We start from the raw sequence: 18,989 nt of genomic DNA on the forward strand, positions 1-18,989 counted from the left end.
TTTGGGTCTACAAACACGTTGTAAGGAAGTACCATCAAATGCTTTATTACGTGAAATTGCACTGCACATTTTCTGGTATGTTCCTGTAAGTATTTTTTCAGAATCATATGTTGCCAGTAGAAGCACATGATACTATTAAAAAGATAAACACATGCTTGTTTTTATTCACTTAAGATGGAAGATCCTTCTTCAAAGAATCATGAATAAAACAAGACAGTGCCTCATAGCAGGTATTAAGGAAAAAATAATGATAAAGGTCTTTGGAATGGGCCTTCCCTCTGGCATCTTCACTCAGGTTCTACAATCAGTAAGTCAAAGGAGGTTTTGTGGAAAGGAGAGGCGAGATGCAGGAGTTGATATGACTTCCCCAAGGGTGAGAACTTCTAGAGCTGGGACCCAAACATTAATCTCTTTAATTCCAGCTCAACACTTCACTATGAGATCATTATTCTATTTGATTAATCTGTACAATGCCTTTAAAGCCTCTAAAGCCGTAATGCTACATATGCATTAAAGAATCTTACTGCAAGTCCTCATTTGAGTATCTAGGAGCCTTTTGCTATCCCTGACACCTTTTTGCTTAAACTTTGAGTACAAGGAACTATTCCCTAGCCTTGGTTGGTCTTACTCTGATCTGATCATCAGGGCTGATGTATTACCAGTGTTCATTGGGAAACATTGTTTTCAACAGAGACAAAGAGTTCTTAGTGCAAAAATTAGCTAAAATGCTAATATTTGATAGGTACAGGTACAACTGTAGTGATGACAATGTCATTCATAGTTTTCATATAACGACGAGTAAAGTGTTGTGTTCTTAAGTTTAATTTCCTAAAGATAGGAGAGCAGTGACAGGATACAGTCTGCATTTATCAGCTCCTCCATCTCAAGTAACCTTGTGAACCACTGAGCAATTTCAGCCATGTTTGAGAAACTTCAAAGTCTTCAAATGTTGCAAGTTCTGTGAAAATTGAGTAGCAGGGAAATTGAGTGGAGAGCTCGTAAGACTTCCCAGGCTTGATGGAAAGTCTGCAGCATAAATTCGCTTCTTACGTAATCCATATTTGATTTGTAGGATGATGCCAACTCCTCAACTGAGGTCATGGTATTACCAAAGCCTCACGTGTGATACTGGGCAGTCATTTTGACCCTCTGCCACATTATCCCCTATTCTACGTACAGATGACTTCATCTCTGTTCACTCGGAGGCATGTGCTCCTTCTTTTACAGGCATTAACAGATTTACCGGCAGCACCTCACACATCTAAAATGCTGTGTAAATGCCATCAGCGCCCGATGCCTGGAGACCCACGAGTATCTAATGCATCACATTGCATACTGTGAAATTAAAGATTCAGCCCCACTTTAATGCTTTAGCGCTGTAAGCGGCAGAACTAATGTAGCTCAGCATACTAATGAGGGAGGTATTATCGTTAAGTGCTGAGCCGTTAGAGAATGGCCAGCGTTCAGCTTCACCCTTGAAACCTTTCTGGGAGGCTGGTCTTCCTCTCAGGCTGAGCCTTGCAGGGTCCTCCGCAGACAACCAGCGTCGCAGCTAGAGCACAACTGCCAGTGGCAGGAGAAAAAGCCCAGCTTGATGACTTTCAGGGAAATAGCCCAGAAAAGGAAATCCTCTATATAAGTTATAAAAGACCTTACATAAGGAAGGAGGAGGGATTGATGTGGAAATGATTGTTCTTCCTGGGGGGAAAATGAAGATGAAACCGAGAAGAGACCTAAGCCGGCAGGTTACCACAGGGATAAAAGTGAGATGCTAACAGCTTACAGTATCAATTAGGGGCATAAAAAATGTTGGTATTTTCATTTTGGAGAACCCCTTTTCCAGCACTTGTCTATTTGGGTCACTGTCATCTGCTAATTTTAATTGGAAAGTAGCAGTATGAGTGAAAGTGTTGCTTTTAACCTTCTCTAAGCTTGGTAGAAATGCATTTAGAGCTAAAAGCTAGTATTGGTGTTACCTGGAAATACGGAATGGAGAAGGCTTCATTGACATGAAAGACCACTTTATAAAGACAGGACTTCAAAAACCAGCGGGTTTGTCAGGTACTACATCATTAGGGGCTCACTGGAAGGGAGGTATCATTTACACTCCTCAAGTTTGTAGTTTAAATTCTTTATCTAGAAAGGGGTGGGGGAATATTTGGGAGAATTTTGCTTGCAAGGTTGGTTTCCACCAGGAGGGGAAAATGCCATGGACAGAGCACTCATCCAAGAGGGTGTGGTGGTTTCTGTGAATTTGAGTAATTTCACACCAGTCCCTGGAGGCTGTCCAGGTTCGAAATGGCAAACCTTCGAATTATGTGTGATGTCATAGCCGAATGACTTAAAACCAAAATGGTCTCCTGAATATCTGTCCTCTTGACTTGGATGGACGGTCTCCAAGAGCAAAGATGATTTTAGTTTAGGCACCCTTAGCTGTGAAATGTGCATCAAAAATCCCAAACACGCAAATTCTGCTCTAATTGCTTGACAACTCCACATCTAGCTTGTATATCCCCAGGATGATCTTGATTTATTTCCATCAAGAACGTGAAATTCCTGCTGAACCACATGGTGCAGAACTCGGAGCAGTACATTGACATGGTGTTGATTGGGAACCCAAAGCATTTTATGAACCTGATGGGAAATTATAGCAAACAAGGGCTGTTGGCAACCAACTTCCAAACCTAAATCCTCTATGAGCACAATACACTACAATTATAGCAGCTTTCCCGGGTCAGGAAACAAATGCTGTGACTGCTGTATTCCTGTGTGTGATATTTATGACACACAATGTTATCTTTGTAATTGTTACGTATGCTTTTATGTAGAGCAATTAGGGTGGGGCTGAGGTTAATGGTAATGTTAATCATTTTCATGTTCTTAATATAGACCCTGAATGCTGTCGTTCAGTAGGGAGTAAGTAAGAAAAATTATTCATGCTATTGTACTGCTGTCACATCTGTGGTGTAGGGAGATGGCTACAGCACAGCCTAAATCAGCCACGATCACCCTAGTCTTGGATTTACCTGCTGAAAAGATCATTCACTTAAGCTTTGGCATTTTCTCCTGCTTATACCACGTTCGAAAGTCCTGACGGTCTTAATGGATGGACTTGCTCTGAAACCAAACCCTGCACTTGGAGGGGTGTCTGTCTGTATAGACTCCCACCCAGCTGAACTTCAGCTGAGGGAGAGAAAGTATTTATGATATACTTATTCATACAAACTCATCTCTGACATAATGACTTTCAGTCACCCTAAATTCTCTTTTCTGAAATGTATTCCAGTGCAGTGGAAACTAGTGGAGAGTCCATGGGTATGTGGTTATAGGCCTTTTTTCTTCCACACTAACTTCCAGGAGTTGGAATGTGTCTGGCTACAGGTTTTATACAAAATACCAAACTCAAAATATCAAAAAATAACAAAAATTTAAGAAAAACACCACAACACCCAAACCTCCTCAAATTGTTTTGTTTAGTGACCACACCTAAAATACTTTTGCTCACTGAAGTTATGGAAATAGGCACCCCATGCATTCTGAGTATTCGTTGAGGGGTATAGCTCAATGAAAATGAAAAAAGAAATAGGAGATTGGCTTTTTTTTTTTTTTTTAAATTCTGCAGTGTCTAGTGAGAGTAGCCAAAGGTGAGCAGAATTACTGCTATCTCCAGGACCAGGTCCTGCTGCTGCTGGTAGATCTCATGGGACCGTTCTGTTGTAGCCTTTATCAGAGGGGAAGGTAAAATGCTGGGGTCCTTAGCTTCCTAATAGGTTGAAATGCATCTTTTTGCACCAATTTAAAGTTAAAAAGATGTTAAGTGCCAGTTTCTTTTTCTAGAAACTGAAATGTCACAGCCATCTTCGGGTAGTTACAGAAGAAACACACACAACCATTTAGCTAAGGATCAAACTTTTTTTTTTTTTTTTTTTTTTTTTTTTTTTTTTTAATATGATGTGCTCCATTCAAAAATAAAAAGCTTATTTGCTAAAGATCATTTGCTTTTGCTGCAACCAAACCGAAGAGGCTGTGCTCAGGAAGCACCAGAGGGCTGCCTTAATTTTATAAGAAAAAAAACTTCTGAGAGTGCTCTTCATGTTGTACTTCCTCAGTTCAGGACTCAAGTCTTTCACAAAACTGAGAAGCATCCCATGGGGCCACAGCCATCCCAGGGTGGTGGATTGAATGACTTCAGTATCTTTTTTTGGTATGATTTGTGACTGTAGCTTTAATTTATTGCCTCCTCTGAAAACCACAGATATGTTTGTTATTTGCAATTACATGGAAAAAAAAAAAAAAAGCTTTATTTGGATTTTTAAGTCATTCTTTCTCTTTGCCTTGGCGTTTGTTGCAATGAAATCCTTTTATGAAGCTTGTGGAGAGAGCTGGGTTGAAATAGCTTCTCAACAGGACACATGATGGGTAGCAGTGGTGCACGCCCAGGGAAAGATAAGAATGAAGGTTTTATGCCTTCATCGAGACTGGTTAGTGCAACACTCACCCAAGTCAAATTTGTATGTTGAATATTTTAAAATTGTAGCTTTTTTTTTACCGTAGAAACCCTTCTATCTTCAATTTAGACTACCTACAGGAGTTGAAATTCAATTTCTCTTTCTAAAAAAATATCCCCATGATGGGCATTTCATGGTCTGATGATGATGATGGTGACCATATGCACACACCTCGATTCAGCAACAAGCCTGCTTGTTTGTGTCTTAAGACAACTTTACAATGTTTACACTGAAATTTTCCTGCATGTTTAATAGTTTCTCTGTTTTACTTAACTGAATCTCATAGATTAAATTTTCATTTTCAGAGTGGGGAGAAACTTGTTGTCCAAATCCAGTGATTCGTGATAAAATACTTTCAACAAATTTAGCAAATGGTCTTTCAATTTGGTTTCTAATCCATCAATTTCTTACAAAAGCAGAAAGCTGCATGTTGCCTGGGTAGTTTCCATAAGCACATGAAGCATATGTGAGAGGTTGTTCGATGCCTAAAGAAGATGCAATATTTTGTTTAACCAAAAAGCTTTGTTCTCTTTTGTCCAGGGGAGGGCCACAAAAATGATCAGAGGAACGGAACGCCTCTCCTACGAGGAGAGGCTGAGAGAGTTGGGCTTGTTCAGCCTGGAGAAGAGAAGGCTCCGGGGAGACCTTATTGCAGCCTTTCCGTACTTAAAGGGGGCTTATAAGAAAGACGGGGACAGACTTTTTAGTAGGGCCTGTTGCAATAGGACAAGGGGTGATGGTTTAAAAGTAAAAGAGGGTAGGCTCAGACTAGATATAAGGAAGAAATGTTTTACAATGAGGGTGGTGAGGCACTGGCACAGGTTGCCCAGAGAGGTGGTCAATGCCCCATCCCTGAGAACATCCAAGGTCAGGTTGGACGGAGCTCTGAGCAACCTGATCGAGTTGAAGATGTCCCTGCTCATGGCAGGGGGGTTGGACTAGGTAACCTTTAAAGGTCCCTTCCAACCCAAACCATCCTCTGATTCTTGTAGAATTCTGTTCTGAAGATAGTAGTTATCAACCACAGCTTTCAGAGTGGTGCCGATTTCAGGTAGGTCTGCTGCCTGGACTGTGGTGGAGAAGGTGTCTCATCTATGATGTGGTGGAGTCATAGGCTCAGTGCATGTAGCAAGTGGACATGAAAAGTGAAAAAATTAGATTATTCATTAATATTTTACTAAATCTAAAAAATGTAGCCCAACGATTGCTTTTCTATAATTACTTTCTGTCTGCATGAAAATAACATATGCCAACATGAACCCCAGTGGCAATGGGGGAAGAACTGAGTGGGAGAAAATTAAGTTCTCCCTTGATCAATATTACATCAGCTCAATAATAATATTTTGGTTAGGAAAAGTATTGCACTGTGCCATCTAGAGTTGTTTGAGGAAGGTTGAATACTGCGTGGCTTAAAAATACCAAACCACTAAGACCTCAGGAGGAACGGATCATCTTTTAAAAACTCTGTCATCTGCTTTAAATGCCTTTTATTTCTCCAGCCTGGGTGCCTGGAAGGAAGCTGGGAGCTCTTCACTATTAAGTGATATTGCTGCCTCTAGCTTGCTCTGGCCACCTTTCGTGTAGGAGAGGACAACTTGTGAGCAGGGTCAAATGTATCAGAAGTTCCTTCAGTTAAAGGATTATCAACACCAGAGGTCAGGGTAGTCTTGCGGCTGCAGCCACAGCTGCTGCTCACGTTTCTATTTGTCCTGGGCATGGAGATGATGTGACTTCAGTCACAGAATCAGAGGATGGTTTGGGTTGGAAGGGACCTTCAAAGATCATCTAGTCCAACCCCCCTGCCATGAGCAGGGACATCTTCAACTCGATCAGGTTGCTCAGAGCTCCGTCCAACCTGACCTTGGATGTTCTCAGGGATGGGGCATTGACCACCTCTCTGGGCAACCTGTGCCAGTGCCTCACCACCCTCATTGTAAAACATTTCTTCCTTATATCTAGTCTGAGCCTACCCTCTTTTACTTTTAAACCATCACCCCTTGTCCTATTGCAACAGGCCCTACTAAAAAGTCTGTCCCCGTCTTTCTTATAAGCCCCCTTTAAGTACGGAAAGGCTGCAATAAGGTCTCCCCGGAGCCTTCTCTTCTCCAGGCTGAACAAGCCCAACTCTCTCAGCCTTTCCTCGTAGGAGAGGGGTTCCATCCCTCTGATCATCTTTCTGGCCCTCCGCTGGACCTGCTTGAGCAGGTCCATGTCTTTCTTCTGCTGGGGACCCCAGAGCTGGATGCAGTACTGCAGGTGGGGTCTCATGAGAGTGGAGTATATGAGAACAACCTCCCTCAACCTGCTGGCCACAGTTCTCGTTAGGCATCCCAGCCGTCATTGTGTGTCCTCAGTCCTGTCTTCACCCCAACTGGGAGCTCTGCTCAGAGCGATGTATGGTGGAAAGTAGAGGAAAGCAGTTTTCCCCTGGTTTTCCCTCCTGGGACATGGGTTGGATGGAAGCATTCAGGGGCAGCCTGTTCAGGGCTCTGCTGACCATCTCACTGAGGATGAGGACAGACCCTCTGCCCTGCTGCTACAACACGTGCCTTGAGGGTTGCCTCTCACCCCTGCGCTCATATCAGTTTGAGTGCAGGAGCACCTAGGCCTTCGCCTTTCAGACAGAATGGGGCCCCATGGCAGTAATTTTTTATTTTTTTAGTGGGGAGACTAATGCTTTTCCAAAACTGCCATTGTTTCAACATTGGCACAACCCTCCAATTCTCAGCTTTGGGGTCTGACCCAAATTACTGAACTCAGTACCACGCCACTGTTAAATGAGAGATGAACCGACTACCTGAAAGGAGATGCGCAGTGTGTAATAGTTGGTAGGTGAGAGCGACGGGGTGCAGGTCCTTTGTACCTCTCAGCCCTTCCCTGACCACATTCCGCATGCTCCCTGCCTGCTGCAGAGAGCTGCCGTCCGGTGTTGAAAGTCTTTCTCCTCATCTCTCCATCCCACGGCTCAGGAGGCAGCGGTACCTAATGGGTACAGCACGGTGGATTGTGGCACCTTGCCACCAGCCTCGCTGGTGATCTCAGTAAAGTCCGTCTCCCTGCTGCTGCTGTTTAAAATTGAGAATAAAAGGCAGTATCTTAAAAAAAGAAAGTTCTGAGTGTGATGCTTGCATGTAGCTCTCTTTGTTATAGGTGTTGATATTATATCTCTCGAAGCTGTATGTACTCCTGATGCCTTTCTTATCCTCTGAAGTCTAAAGGCTTTTGTGCAGCATTTAGCAAAGGACTGCAACACACAAGTCTTTTGGCAGCATGGGTTTCCAGTTATTATGCAGTTAATCGTCAGGCTACAGCTAAAGGAAAAGAGAAACCCTTTGCTCAAAAAATGGGTGGAAAAGGGATCAAGTTTTGCATAAATCAAGAGATTTATGCAGCAGCGTGGTGTCGTCACTGGAAAAATTCATGGGCACCTCAGAGATAACGGGAACAGGAGTGCTGAGCAGCATAAGACTGTATTTAGAAAAAAAAAGTTTGCCTTTGCCTTTTTTTTTGGATGTTAGAGAAAATTGTGTGGGCAGAATTAGTGGTAGAGTCTGCGCACCTATATCAGGAAAGCTTCTAATAGGTTTCACCAAATATTTTCACAGTGAATTGAGATTGTGGGGGAGATAAAATGATACAGCTCTCAAAATGCCCAGAGGTTCCCTTGCGAAGGGTGGTAAACTGGATTTCTGGGCTTTGAGGGAACAGCCGTGCGGGAGTTATCAGGAAGCTGAAGCGATAAATCCAGGATTACTGCTCAGATGTTTGCTGATGGTAAACAGACCCCGTGAGATGTGCAACGGCAGCTGGAAAAGCTGTGAGCACCGATGCTGGATACGGTGCATATATCCACGAATTGGTTAAAAAAAACCTCAAACCCTCAGCGCTTAAACTAGTTCTGCAGGCAGAAGAGGTGGATATGCCAAAACTGGGAGGAGCTTTGATACCCTGCGATGAAAAGCTGTTTCCTGAGTCGGAGGCTGGAAGGATGGATCCTGTAGGTTAGAGTAACACGGGGACGCTGGCTTTCCTATCGCTAACTGCATTCCCTTTTTGCTGGGCGATATTTATTATTTCACTTGGGTTATAACTTCCTCGTCGGAGCACGGGGGTGTGGGAGAGGGAAGGAAATGACACTTGCTTTCTTTGCAGGACGTTTCGAAGATCTGCAGATTAAAGGCTGGCTGTAAGAGCTAGGTGTTACCGGAGACGGTAGAAATAACGCGCTTCAGAGAAAATTCTTGCAGGTACGTCGGGTGAAGTAACCTGAAACCTGGCATTCGGGGTGCGGCAGAGGAAGATTGCAACCCTTCCAGTTTCTGCTTTGTAACGTAACGCACCATGGAAAAGGGCCTGTTGCTTTTTTTAACCTTTTTTTTTTTTTTTCTTTCTTTTAAAAACTTGCCATGGCTCAGTGGTTTTTGGGTGCTCCCAAGCTCTTGCTCCTGCCTGGTTGGAGTTGAAGGTAGCTGTGCTTTGTTTGCGCGGTTGCCTCCAGAGCCCCGTTTCCCTTCACACAGTCGCAATCAGGCAGGAAACGGGTTTCTTGTCCGCTGAGCCAGCCCGGTTTTCTTGACAGCGAAAGCTCCCTCCTTGCTTTCTCCCTGGGTCCTGCTGGGAAGGTCTCCAGCTCTGCTCGCCCCCACGCTTCTCCATGCAATTCCTCTGGAGCAATATTGAGCCAAAGCTTTCGGTCACTTAGCCTCACCTGGCTCTGTACAATGCTCCTTGTAGTTTTTCTACCTGACACCCCCCAAAAAAATCAAGCACCCTTGCCTGCTTCATTTCATATCATTGTATAAAATGTGGCTGTCACACCCACCGGCTTCCTTTTAGGTTTTAGCCGGCGCTGGACTCCAGGCGCCTTGAATAAAGCGTTTTATGCTGGGACGTGGCAGTGGCAGGCTTTCCTACTGGCATGACCAGACTCTCAATGTGACATTCAGAGCTGTAAAACACTCCCTGACAATAGCTGGTGTTGTTCAAAGAGCGGCATAAATAATCGAGGGGATTTTTTTTTTTTCCTTTTTTTTTGTAAGAAGAATAACATCTCCCCGGGCTGGCCAGGGAGGCGGCAGGCTGTTTGCATGCACAGTGCTGGGGGGGGAGGTCTTGTAGTGTGGAGGGGAATCTCAGGAAAGGGGTGACATCCAAAGGGGGGCTTCAGGTTGTTGTCTAGAAGGTTTTCAACTTCACAGTGCTGGGATGCCTCTTAAACAAGGTGTTGGGACCTCTGTTCTCTTGTGTACCCATTTTTATACAGAATAAAATAATTCCGTCATCCAGGTTTTTGTGTGTTTGTAGCATGACAGGCTGACTTTGTGGCACAAGCTTTAATTGCTGATGGGATACTTGGGAAGTCAGGCTCACAGAGTGGTTCAGGTGCTTAGATGAGGCTTCAGGAAGTCTCCACTCCAACCTCCTGCTCCAAGCAGGGTCTGCTGTGAAGCTGGACCAGGCTGCTCAGGGCTTTATCCAGTTGGGTCTTGAAAACCTCCAGGGATGGAGATTGCACAACCTCTCTGGGCAACCTGTTTGACTGACCTCACAGTGGAAAAGCTTCTCCCTACAGTTTGAAGATCTCTTGTTTCATCTTCTGCCCGTTGTCTCGTGTCCTCCCACTGTGTAGTCCTGTGAGGAGCCTGGCTTGTTCTTCTGCCTGACCTTCTTGGAGATGCTGGAAAGCTGTTAAGTCCCTTTCTCGCCTGGTGCTGGTAACTGAGTGTGCCCAGAGAGAAAAAGGGACAAATATATGTGTATCTGTGCAGCTACTACATGCCTCAAGTTTTTTCCTTGTCTTTCCTTGTGCACCTGGGTCCATCCCACCTCCACTGTATTCATAGATCAAAAGCAGGGGGTTGAAAGCTTTTCTGTCTTCATTTAATCTTTGGCTTTCTCAACTTAGAATCAGATAAATTAGAATTAAAATTAAAAATAAAAATTTGTTGAAGCTACCAAAAATCTGGATTAGCAATTCAGTGAAATTTGGTCCCAGATCATTAGCCCATGTGTCTGATGATTCATCTCTTCTGAAACTTCAGTAGAAAACAGGCATTTCTAAGATTTTTTTTCCTTCCAGTCTTGACATTCATTGCTTTTAATACACCTAACAGGTGATGTGGTACTGGCATTATTTTGTCATTTAGGCGGCTTTTCAGTGCTGTCCCCTGAATATGGGGCAGAGCAACTGCTGATTTCATCCTTTTCTCTTCAACATGATTTTTCTGTTCTTTCTTGTAATTCTTTCAAAAAATCAAGAACATCAGCGCTAGAGCAGCTTCTTTCTTGGTGATTTCTGCAATACTTTGGAAATAAAACACTGAAATAAATGTATTTTGTACAGTGAATATGCAGTGGAAAAAGCTTTTGTACATCCTTTAGACTGAAGCTGACCCCAACCTTATCTATTAAAATTGCATCTTTGTAAAAACTGTTTTAAAGATGCTTATTAAAAAAAAAAAAAAAAAAAACAAAAACAAACTGTTCTAAAACTAAGCTTAAACTGAAAAAAAAATACGCAGTAGTTGTGGCCATGCACAGACTCTGCTCAGCACGTGACGCGGGTATGAATGAGCCCTGGCAGTTTTGTCTCTGGGCTGGATTAGGCACAGTTGCTAGTGGTTACTGCACAGCCCGGCTCAGCCAGGCTCCGCCGTCGGGGCCGCTTGCCTTTCCTCTCCGAAAGCACCACCGAGGCTTGGGAACCCCACGGTGTGGTGAAGGACGTGCCCTGAGCAGGTGGTGTCAGGGTACGGCTGAGATCTTCCCAGCCCGCACCTGTACAGCATCCCTTAATGTCACTTGCTGGGTTTTTAGATGCTTAATAGTCCTTTGACCTCCAACAGCATCCAGAGGAGGCTTTTGCTTCTGGGATTTGCTTTGGGTTGAAATGTTCTTACCTCTTTTTTTTTTTTTAAAAAGCCTCTCTACAGGATTGAAACCCCATGGAGTCTGTTTTTTAGCGAAGGTGCAGTTTGGTTTTTAGCCCTGCTGCTTGCACAGGCAGTTGTCAGTCCCGGAGCAAGCGATGTTGGATTTTTTTTTGAGATGTAAAACAAAAGCAGCTCATGGTTGGTGTGTACTGCTTTCTGCTGTTGGGAGGGAAGCGGCAGCCTTGTTCTCAGCCTGTTCCTGCCCTTGCCTTCCTGTGAGTCCATTGAATTGGCTCCTGTCAATCAACGATGCTTTTAAAATGAACGCGTGGGATAAAGCTGCAAAATCGTTCCTGTGTCAGCTCTGGAGTGGTGACTGCACAGCTCGGTTTGTTGATATACAGACATACCCATGTGCAGTCGTTTTTGCACAATCATTTTTGCTTGTCTGACGTGTGGCAGTAGAGGTAGCAAACTAAAAATGCTGTTGTCAGAGGGGATAGTTTAGGCACAGATAGCAAAGGGCTGGATGGCTTCAAGCGCCCCATGTTTCTGTGCTTTCATCTGCAGCAAAGCTCAGGTTATTTTCCTTATGAAAGTAATCCAAATCTGGGAGATCCTGGATCCCATACACTTGTTCTAGACTAAGTCTGATAAAACCAGCTTTAAACTGCAGCCTTGCTTAGTGGAGAAGGGACATGGTGGTGTGTAGTTCCTTCCAGAAGAGATAACTGGGAGCTCCTGTGTACAGTGTATTCAGATGGTTGCACAGTCTGCACAGAGGATGCCTTTTGCTGGGGGGGAAGATCTCTCCTCTCAGTGCTGACCTGCCCCTCACAGGCTAAGCAAAATGCATTCAGGTTTTATTTCAACCCGGCAGCATATTTTAAAACAAGGCTGGCAAAAGCAGCAGACTTGAGAAAAGAAAAAATACTGAAACAGTGGCAATTATTGGAGTGTCAGAGCAGCATGGGGGAAATGCAAGGGTACAGAAATAATAAGTGGCAGCTTTGGGGCAGCAATATATTTCAGAGAAGGCTTGGTGAACTGAGAACACCTTTATGAAAATTAGGTATTTGGAAGAAGCCCTCAAAGGTGAGCTCACCTCCTTGTAATGGGCTGCATGGACACAAAACGCGTGGACAACTTCCCCTCTCCGAGTTGACTCCTCAGATAAGGCTGACCTCACAGCCCAAAAGTACTGCCTGGAAGAGCAGAGCAAAGTACCCAGTAAATGAATCCTGGGTTTGGTTGTATGGACCACAAAAGCTGCTTGCTGTTAGTGTTTTTCTCAGATATTTGCTCATATTTCTTTGTCATCGAGTGCCATGCTTGAGCAAAGCCACCCATGACCTTGCATCGGTAGGTGCTACCGCTGTGGGTAGCTCTCAAGGCAGCATTGCCACCAGGGACCAGGCTTGTTGTCTTCTCTGTTGCCAGTGAAATTCTCAGCCCTTCCAGAGTGATTACCTCCAGTTCATACCTATATACCTGGAATTATTCCTCAAGCCGTGTTGTGCAATAGGGAGCGTGATTCCACATGTGTTTTATAAAAGCAGAAGAGGATTTCAGGTGTTGTGTTGGAAAATCAAAGCCCTATTTGGGGGAACTTGCGGTCTGACTATCCAGTTGGACAAGCTTAGCTTTCCCTGCAATTTAAATATACTCTACCAGAATTTTAATCATGCCAGTCTCCATAACTACATTTTAACTCTTTAGGAGCATACAGGATTTCCAAGCCACCGTCACTCTCCTGTTTAAATGATACTGCCTTAGAGGAAAAGAACAGCTTTGAATGTGTGTGTGCATCACCTTCTTATTCCTCTAGAAAGCTTTTATGGCTGTAGTGTGTCTTTTGGGATAATACAGAATATTTCTGTAAAGATCAAGAAGGTCCTTTCCTACCTACCTGCCTTCTTGGAGCTTCCCCATCCTGCATGGAAGTGGGGATCTCCCTCTAAGTACAGTTTTTACTCTTAGTCAGCCAGAAGTTCCTCTGCATCTTTGAGGTCGGCTATATGATATCTGTAACATCTTGGCACTTGAATTCTGTTTTCTTGTTCGCAGTTTTTGCTGGGACTTATGTGCTTGAAAGTACAGCAGCTTCCTAACTAAATTCAACTGGAATAAACAGCATCTATAGAGAGAGCTTGCAGTTTATTGCATATATCAGCAACATTGGAGAAACAGTTATTCAGATCTGGGAAAAAGTCCCTGAAAATCATTATTTCGTTTATTAGAAGGAAAATAAGAGAAATAATCCACTAATGCTTCAAGTATCAGAGACAGAGAAAGGATTGTCTTTATTTTGTTTTGTTATGGTATTGTGGGAACGCAAGTGCACTTAGTCCCGGCTGGAGCTGCTGCAAAACCTGTACCCTGGAAATGTTGGAAGCTTTGCTGTTGATTTACATGTATGCAGAGTCAAACTCCATGTGTACGCTTGCTCGTTGATTATTACTTTGCCACCGGTGAAAGTTTCTGCAGCAAAACCTTCATTTGAATAGACAAGGTTTAGGATGGTAAGGAAAACAGGGATAGATTAGGGTAAAACAATTTGGTTTTGTTAATGCTGCAGGCCAGTAGTGGAAATAGAAAAAGAAAATTACTCTCCTTTTTCCCAGGAGACTGTCTTACCTGGAGCACGTACCTCCCTAAGAAGTGGTAGATGGATTTCTTTGTTTTAACTTAGGCTTGTGAAAAGTCTGTGAAAAGCAGCTATGTATCTCGAGAGTTAGATATAGACGTCTTCTTGTAGCCTGTCTTATTAATGCCAGTTGCAGCTGATGCTCCTGGTAGGCTGGACCCATCAACACACAGGGTCTTCTGATGCTGTTCTGGACCCTGCGGCAGCCAGGATAGGTTTCACTGCTCAAGGGTCTCCATCAGATGTGGTGGTGAGAGTGTGCCTTGGCTACTCTTGGGCTTACAGGCAAAGCCAAGGTCCTGCTCTTGCCCCAGTGCCTCCTGCTGCCAAGCCTGGAAGATCGTCTCGGGCACCGAGTGCCTGACCATCATATGAGCTGCAGAAACAAGTTTCACTTCCATAGTGCCTAATGCAGCAAAGAGCATGATCTATGGGGGCAAAAAAAACACATTTAGCCCTGCCAGAGGAACCTCTTGCATACAAATCAGCTGTTTAATCTGTCACCCTCATGCTTCCCATACACCCTCCCTCCATGGGTTTGTCCGGTGGATGGGCAGGAGCCTCCAAGTTGGCTTTCTACAGTTCCTTCTGGTGACTGATGACCACAGGGCATCCCAGCGCAGCGGGTGCAATGCTGAGAGCTGCGCCGGCTGCCTAAAGCCTTGTCTTGTCCAGCACTAGAAAACATAGCAGTGCCAATCTAGTGCCAATCATTGTATTTACAACTGAGAGACTTTTAAATTTGTTTGCACTGGGGTTTCAGAGTTTGCAATACTAACGCTGAGGGTGTTGGTGGGAGGCTGAGTACTAGGCACCTTTACTGCTAATTTTTTCTTTTAAAGCTTAGGTAATTAATTGTATCAAACCAGTCATGGTAGCTAAGGTAGGAATGTGACATCTGTGTGGGGAGGCAGTCCTGGCTGGAGACTTGCTTTCGCTTGGGTGAAGGACCTGAGCAAATTTAAACTGAAAATGTGTGGGTTTAAATAAAAAACAAAACCCAACCATTTAAAGCAGCATTTTGTATTTTTAAACAAAAAATATGATGGTTGGAGAGGACTTTCAGAGAACCAAATTGCTTACTTTACTGCTGGAGCAGGATCTCCACTAATGAAACAGAAACGCCTGGAGAAGATGGAGCTCTCTTGCATTCGGTCGTCTGAAGGCTACGGGAGATGACTGTGATGGATTAAAGTGAAGCCCCACAGCTGCACACAACATCTGGCACCACAGCTCAGTCAAAGTTATTCCATCCATGAGGAGGTCTTGTCCCTGACTTTTGGCTCCGCTTTCCATCTCCAATATGTCCAGAGGTTACAAAATTCCCATGGTAGGACTCCTTTGCAGTGTTGAAGGGATCCTGCTACTGGCATGATGAGTCCCACAGGTTTTGTCCTGCCATCCACTGTATCCTTCCACCAGAAACATCAAAAACTCTTGCAGAAAAAAAAATGGGTCCTGGGTCTTTGAGTGTTTGGGAGAATTTGGGTGGTATGGACCAGGAGGTGACTCCTCCAGGGCTACATCTCCAGAAATTTGCCTTATAGTCCCTTTGTAATGTAATAACACCCTTAACGAGATGCTTAATGCTTTCAAGCCTGATGCACATAAATATTTGTGCTGTAATTCTCCTGTTCCTTAGGTCCTCTGAGTCCACATGGACTTTGGTGGTGTTTGCGGGGGGGAGTGTCAAAACTCTGAATTTCATCCAGCCTAAAAGCCACAACAGAGCCAACATGAATCTTTGGTGCAAAGTGCTGAACAATCCGCAAGAAATAAAAGCCTGGTTGTGCAGTGTGTAAAGGGTCTGTCCCCAGTTACTGCTGGGGCAACGCCTGTCGTACATGGGTGTGTGTTGTTTCAAGCCATTTATAAATAAATGTGAGCAAAAAAAAGTGTTCATGGATCCTTGTTCTATATAAAATTGAGTGGATTTATTTGCAAACTTTATTTTGACAGTGAATCTAAAATCAGAGCCTGATAGTCAAGCCTGGAGGTGAAACTCCTCCATGAATGCACTGACGTGGTGCAGTGCCAGTGCCAGAAGTGAAAGCCCATTTTCCTTTGGTCTCTGATGCTGTGGCTAAATTTTTTCCCCCCATATTCAGCTTTCACTTTTGTTAAAAGCCTTATTCTGCACTATCGTTGTCCACCGAGGGTTTGTTTGATGTTCAGCTGGAGCAGTACCGGGTTCGAGGTGCTGCAGAGGTGTGTAACAGGGTGTCCTGATCAGCACTGATAAAAGATCTCGTGATGCAGATGACTGGCCTTTGGAAAGGGTCCAGGGTTGTTGCATTAACCCTGAGCCCAACAAAACAGGTACTGGGGAATCCAAGCGTTAATAACAGCCATAAAGGAGCCGTTGCTTTTTGAGCAACATGACTTGCTGTAGCTCTGAACTTGCGACCCGGAAGAGAAAAGCACAATATCCTGGCTACAACAATGTTGTATTTATATCCAAAGCTCAGAAATCCATCTGTGCGGAGGAATGAAGAACATCCTATCACTGTCCAATGCTATAACCATTTTTAGAAATCTGTCTGGAGCTTGTTTCTTGGGTTGCTTCCTGAAGGGTCACTCGGTGTCCCTGCCCTGGCGCTGCCGCCTGTGTGCACGGAAATCACAGCTGAAACCACCGCTTGACTCCATCATACAAGCTGCGTCACGTGGATCTGCCTTAAAAACAGCTCCTGGTTGCCTTCAAGCGGATAAAGCTCTGCCCGGTGACTTGGCAGTCTTTGGGCTGGAGTTTGGTGAAATGACGGTCAGGAAAACCCAACGTGTGGGTCACGAAACTGAAACCTCTCCTGGCAGGAATGAGGAGCTTTCCATTGGGTTGGTTTGCATTGGTGAGCGGAGCAGGTGGTGGCAATACAGCGTGTAGCTGTATTTGCTGTATCGGGATGGTGTTTGGATTAGGGGTAGCATGTGTATCCCCTTGGTCAGACATAGAAATTCTTGAATTCGAGATCTGGCAAGCCAACAGCATGATGGGTATGTGGGGTTTTTTCTCAAAACCTTTGGAGAAGCACAGATGCCAGCTTGCTACATTCATTCACTCCCAAAATGTATAGGATATGGCCAAGTCTCCTGCAAACAAGTTGTATGTCCTGACAGCTCTGTTTATTGAGTGGGTCAGATTAACACGCCTTCCCGAAAACGGAGCCAGCCCTGAGCCACCGGCAGAAATTGGCCTCGTTGGCAGCGTGCATAGTGCTGCTGTGCCATCGTGTCCCCTTGCGGTGCTAAAAATCTCATGTCTTGTTGCCCATCCGAGCTGCTCCTAGCAAACCCAGGCTGCACAGAAGACGACTGAGTCGTGCAAATGTGGGTTTTTTTCCCCTTCATAAGTATGTTTATTCATTAAGGAAGTCAAAAGAGGAAGAGGAATACAAACGTTGCAAAAGCTTTGCTAGGTTAGAAATAAGACCTCAGCGTGGGCTGCACATTGCCCTGTGTATGATGTGTTCAGCAGCTCTAGTGTCCCTGGCACGGAGCTCAGGAAGACTGATGTTCCCTCCCAAGATACTTTCAGGTAGGGTCACAGCTTGTTTACATACCTACTTATATCCATATTGGCCCATATGCCAATATTTGACTATCAAATCATCACTGATGAGCGCCTCTCGCATACAGTTGAGCATCCACTGGCTTCCCAGGACGTGGCTCTTGGGGTCGGTGGCCGCCTCTGAATACCTGGGTTTCTGGTTTTTTCCCCAACTATATCACTTCAATTTGTAGAGGAGACTTCTTTTCAAACAGCTTTGCCCGGTCTCTTTGCATCTTCCAGTATTCTTAAGAAACAGGGAGACCTGAATTTTGCCAGGCACCCGGAGAAGATTGCCGGATGCTCCTGGAGGTGCTGCTGCGCCGGGACTCGGGCATCAGCCCTGCAGCCCATCCACAGGAGCAGAGCCAGAAGGTAGCTCAGAAAATGCAAGGGAACGATTTCTATGTGCGCACGCAGATATGGCGAGGAAAGGAAAGCAGAAAGATTTGCCAAGGGAAATGGTCTTGTTACGCACAGCATGTTTTCTTTATGTGTTTGTTTTCCCCCGCCCCGTTCAGGATGCCTAATTGGGTTTTGAAGATTTGAACCCGTTGGGTTTATCTCCGGGTGTGTCATTGCTGCAGGCTCTTATCAGGTGTGTCGCAGTGAGCGAAACCGTTCAAACAAAACCTTTTCACCTACGTTTGTGTGCGGTACGCCGAGTTCATGCATTTAGCCAGGGTTTGGTTTCTGCACTGGGGTGGAATAGGTCCACAATTGATGCAGCTACAAGATAACTGATTATGGTTTTGGTCTTTAATGGTTTTGGTCTTTAATAAATTATTTGGGGGGCAGGAAATCCTAGGCTGGATTAGTACAGATGAATGGAGGTTAGAAACATTAGTGAGGATGTATGGAAGCACTGGCACCAAAATGAAGGTGACTGCATATTAGAATCATAGATTCATTTAGGTTGGAAAAGACCTTTAAGATCATCAAGTCCAACCGTAAAATTAGTTGCCTTGGTTAAAAGCGTAGGAAAGCTTTACCTTCTGAAAACTGCCAGTTTGTTAAGTTGTCAGGGAAGCAGCCAGATGCTTTCTTTGCTCTTGATTGCTCGTTTAGCTTTGACATGCTTTTTGCTGGGATGAAAGGAGAAACATCAACAGGCAAAACTGCAAGAACTGCTGGCATTTGTTGCTGTCATGCCTGCGTGGTGGTACTGCCAGTACGGTAAATAGGCAGGTAGAGTAAATAGGCTGGATTTTTTTTAAATTCTTTTATAGAAGAAAGGAGATAACGATTGGATGCTGTCCCATTTTGAGGCTAGGAATTGTTTGCCAGACTTGAATTACAGGAATTGCCGTAGCGAAGCAGATCAGCGCCTTGTGCCATTAACTCGGAGCTGGCAGGGGCTGGGGCAGCTTTGCACGCCGGGTCCCTGCGTTGTGCTCCCATCAGAAACAATTAAA

General features: G+C 44.5%; 1 protein-coding gene across 6 annotated transcripts in view; it reads left to right on the top strand.

The window, feature by feature from the left end:
* Positions 1 to 18,989, top strand: part of PTPRA (protein tyrosine phosphatase receptor type A) — a 129,569-nt gene that overhangs the window by 33,669 nt on the left and 76,911 nt on the right. For 2 of the 6 annotated variants that reach the window (XM_049791431.1, XM_049791412.1), the window contains exon 3: positions 8,661 to 8,755. The exons of 3 other annotated variants lie outside the window; for them this stretch is intronic. The gene's annotated coding sequence lies outside the window, so the exon portion shown is untranslated. Of the gene's footprint in view, positions 1 to 8,487; positions 8,506 to 8,660; positions 8,756 to 18,989 lie in introns of those variants that run through there. One more of the 6 variants, XM_049791421.1, reaches the window with a different exon arrangement.

This window comes from Accipiter gentilis, chromosome 3 (genome assembly GCF_929443795.1).
Source record: "Accipiter gentilis chromosome 3, bAccGen1.1, whole genome shotgun sequence".
Lineage (NCBI taxonomy): Eukaryota > Metazoa > Chordata > Aves > Accipitriformes > Accipitridae > Astur > Astur gentilis.